Source organism: Palaemon carinicauda, chromosome 9, assembly GCF_036898095.1.
Source record: "Palaemon carinicauda isolate YSFRI2023 chromosome 9, ASM3689809v2, whole genome shotgun sequence".
Classification (NCBI taxonomy): Eukaryota; Metazoa; Arthropoda; class Malacostraca; order Decapoda; family Palaemonidae; genus Palaemon; species Palaemon carinicauda.
The window spans coordinates 162,085,799-162,090,798 of record NC_090733.1 but is presented as its reverse complement, the minus strand read 5'-3'; positions in this window follow the sequence as shown (position 1 = coordinate 162,090,798).

The following is a 5,000-nucleotide window of genomic DNA, read 5'->3' as shown; positions in this document are numbered from 1 at the left end:
TTCTCCCTTCCCATCCCTCCCTCACCCTTCCCATCCTATTCCATCTTCCCCCCTCCTCTCCCTTCCCATACCACCTTCCCCCTTCCCTCTCCCTTCCCATACTACCTTTCCCCTTCCCTCTCCCTTTCCATCCCCCCTTCCCCCTTCCGATCCCTTCCCATTCCACCTTCCCCCTTCCCTCTCCCTTCCCATCCCCCCTTCCCCCTTCCCTCTCCCTTCCCATCACACCTTCCCACTCCCCCACCGATTTCTCCCGCAGCTGAAATCTCCTCTCTCCTCTCATTAATAACTATTCTGCATTCACCCTTCTTAGCAGTAGTTAGGATAGTCGCCTAATGATCCCTACTTGGAGGCAGCGAAGTTCGAAAAGTCCTTCTATCGCTGATTGAAAATTTATACTTCTGGAGACTTAAGGTGGATAAAGTTCAAAGCTTTTTTTTTTTCATTCAAATAGTCTCTAGGCTTAAAGTAAAACTCTAATGTAAGCAGAGATCATGTCTTTTTGCACTAATATGGGATATACTGTACAATAGGTGTTATAAAGAAAAACTCGGGGTTTTAAGGGAGTGCGGTGTAGCATAGTATGATGATTTTATTTTTGTTAACTAGAAAAAATAACTTTTTATAAAATAATTAAAGTTGCCTTGACATATGGATCGTTTTATTTATTTTTTTTTCTAACCACTCGCCCGGTAGATTGATATGATAGCACTCAACCAAAAGGAAGCTTTAGATAATTGAATGACTGATAGATCAGTTGATTGTAAATTATCTGGCATTATAACTGTCATTGCTGCTGAGACCATACTAGAGAAGGTAGAAAATCAAGTATGCGTTTCCTTCGAGATGAAATTACTGTATCACTTTTTGACGTGAATGCACAATCGATTATTTTTATTATTACTATTATTATTTTTATTATTAAACTATCGTCCAAAGGGGAAATGCAACTTGAAGCATTTTCTCTTCCAGACCCAAAGTAAACAACAAATAGAATAATATGTAGTGGGGCTTTTACCCTTTAAAGAAAGGTAAATTATATATTTAAACCAAAGGAAAACGAAAGATAGAATAGCGTCCCCAAAACAGGTCATATGTGGTTGCCTTTAGAAACGTCCCTGGCTGGCGATCTGCCGGACTTGTGTTCGAGTCCCGCTCAAGTTCAAATAGTTTCTTGTAGTGTCTGTAACCTAACTATCTTTGTGAGCTAATGATGAAGGTTTGGGGGAGCCTATAGGTTTACCTGCCGAGTCATCAGCACCCATTCTGATCTTAGTTTAGATAAAAAGGGTCCTTGGGTGCTAATCTTATGTATGCTATACTGTATCTGTTCAGTCTCTAGAGTATTGTCACTGTCCCTTGCCTCTACCATCATGAACGACCTTTAAACATGCCACCAAACGGACCCCGAACTGAGTACAGCACTCGGTGGAATACATATTTCCTCCAAGTAAATGTTGGTTCACAGTGACCTAGCTAGTGTTACCCGAAGACGTCCAATCAGGGATTTGGTACGCTTGTCCAGGAGCGCCCTGATTCGCCACCAATGATTATTTCGTGTCGGGTCTGGTTTGTAGAAATCTGCTTTTGATCGGCTTTTCCCGACGTAAGCGCTTTAACCGTGAATGAATAAATGATCTGAAGTGAGTGGGCTTTCCTTCCTTTGCGTGTGTTTGGGAGGGAGAGATCGAGGGGGGTGGGGATGGGAGGAGGGTGGATGATTATAATCCGCAGGCGTTATTTGGAGCAATATTTAATCATAACGTGTCACTATTATAGTTACCGCTGTAATGTATTATCATCATAATTATTATTGTCAGGATTAATGATGTTAGTGACAGTATTATTATCATTAATCACTAAATTTGTAAGTAGATTACTTACAAAGAAAAGAAACGTCATTATATATATATATATATATATATATATATATATATATATATATATATGTGTGTGTGTGTGCGCGTGTGTGTGTAGGTAGGTTTGTTTAATACTGTGATGAAATGAAGTGAACGTAAACTAAAAGTTATTTGCTTAGATGTAATATTTCAGAATCGATTAATTCTTCAGGAATAAACTTTTCCAGGACTCCATGTCTGGAGAGATAAAAATAGTTTCATACGGGAGAGTAATATTCCTTTTAAATATCGTTCTAGAAAATACACATGCATATGTTTGTTTACTCTCTCTCTCTCTCTCTCTCTCTCTCTCTCTCTCTCTCTCTCTCTCTCTCTCTCTCTCTCTCATATATATATATATATATATATATGTGTGTGTGTGTGTGTTCAGATACACACACATACTGTATACATATGCATATATATATATATATATATAGTAGGTAATAGGTTGACTAGGGCACCAACCAACCGTTGAGATACTACCGCTAGAGAGGTATAGCGTCCTTTTGACTGGCTAGACAGTACTACATTGGATCTTTCTTTCTTGTTACGTCTCACTTTTCCTTTGCCTACACATTCACCGAAGAGTCTAGCATATTCTTTACAGATTCTCCTCTGTCCTCATACACCTGATAATACTGAGATTACCAAACAATTCTTCTTTATTAAGGGGTTAACTACTGTACTGTAATTGTTCAGTGGCTACTTTCCTCTTGGTAAGGGTAGACGAGACTCTTTAGCTATGGAAAGCAGCTCTTCTAGGAGAAGGTCACTCAAAATCAAACCATTGCTCTTTAGTCTTGAGTAGTACCGTAGCCTCTATACCATAGTCTTGCACTGTCTTTGGTTGGAGTTTTCTTGCTTGAGGGTACACTCGAGCACTCTATTCTATCTAATTTCTCTTCCTCTTGTTTTGTTAAAGTTTTTATAGTTTATATAGGAAGCATTTATTTTAATGTTATTACTGTTCTTAAAATATTATTTTACCTTGTTTCCTTTCCTCACTGGGCTATTTTCCCTATTGGGGCACCTGGCCTTATAGCATCCTGCTTTTCCAATTAGGGTTGTAGCTTAACAAGTAATATATATATATATATATATATATACCTGTATATATATATATATATATATATATATATATATATATATATATATGTATATAATGATAACCTGCTAAAACGATGGATAATGGCATGTATTGTCCAACGTATAGATTCCTTATACATAATTGAGGACTCCCTATACCTTATAGGCAATTCAGATGCACTTTACATAATATCAGCTCCATTCAAGTCTCCTGATACATCTTTGCTAAAGTCCAGATATGCAGTGCTGAATTCAAAATGCATAATGGACTATCATTGCAGCATAGTTAACCATTCCCGTTGATTACTGCGCTATTTAAATTCATAAGTTAACGATTTCAACTACGCCATTAACAACGTTAGCTTCATTTTGCAAAATTCCGACCAGCTGAGGGACGTATGCAAATGTATCGCGCAAACTTTTGAAATCATTATTTTTTTATTATTAATTATTTTGAAATGATTGCAGGAATGTTATCCTAACTTCAAAGACAGCCATCATCAAAACATATAATTTCATTAGACAAGAATAAAAAAAAAGGAAATATAAACCATCTAATAATTTTTTTTTTTTATTCCATTACTGGAAAAAATCAAACGCTTTAAGAGCGTCATTTATTAATTTCATTGCGCACGGGAAATGAAGGTGTTATGGATGTAATTGCGATGAATACGGTGCCTTAAACTGGAATAATTACTATATTTTTTGCTGCGTAATCTATTACATCTGCAGTCTGCTCCTTAATTAAAGCCATGTGCTTAATGAAACGCGATACTTTGCTGTAACTGTAGGCACAATTTATAGCTATTGGTAATCATTAGAGTTACAATTGCTTTAGAGAGAGAGAGAGAGAGAGAGAGAGAGAGAGAGAGAGAGAGAGAGAGAGAGAGAGAGAGAGAGAATGTATTAGGTGTGTGTCATGATTAACATATAATCACGTCATATTTATTGCATAATGTTTATTTCTTACTATTTCATCTTTAGTTCTATAATAATGTTCCATAGTATTCTACTGCTGTGTGCGCATGCGTAGATTATTGAGCTCTTGCTCCTAAAGCAGCCCGTAAATATTCTGCAATGCTTTCCTTTCTTGCTTGTTGCTGTGTGATAGTTGCCACTTCGTCTTTTCCATATATTTTACAACTGAAAATGACATCTACAAGTTCGGGCATCTAAGTTTTCCGTCGATATATACATCGTCAACTTTAGAAGATTCATTCATTAAATCTGAAAACCGTTATCATTTCCCTAATTTTAAAACTTGTAATATTCAAAGATAATTTTTTGGATTGAAATCTGTTCTTGAAAATATAAAAGAAATGTTCAGCCTTCAAACAGTCACCGTCCTCGTTGAAGGATTTCTCCTCCGAGGAGAGGCTGTCGTTAAAGGACTCTTTCTTTGAAAGGAAATATTCCAGATGTCTTCCAGTCGAAGTTTACGGTCCTGGAAAGGAGGTTCTAAACCAACGACTCCCAGCCTCTTTTTAGAAAGACGAATGGAAAGCGGATCGAGGTTCTACTGGAAGAGGGAATATAAATATAGACGGAAGTATCGTAAATCACTGTGTGTGTATCGTATTCCTTTATAAGTTTATATTCTGTCATGACGCACAAGAATAAGTGTCTTGAGATAGAGTTGAGAGACAAATTCAAATTCAAATTTATTGACATAAAAAGGTCTCAAAAGGAGCCATCTTTAATTTACATAAATAAACAAAAGTACAGAGGAAAACCACAGTAATAATCTACATAAATAAAAAAAAAAGAAAAAAATATGAAGTACAACTAGTTACTACAAATGAAAACACTTTCTACATAAATAATTTTGAAATTACACAAAGTGAATTTACACAAACCTTATGAGACTATTTCACATGATTGAAAGTACATGATACTTAATATTCATAAAACAAACAATCCAGTAAAGTCCCCAGTTTCTGTAGAAATAGAATAAACCAAATACATCCCTGTTATAGTTCATTTGAATGCTACAATAGCACTTTAAATTGACTC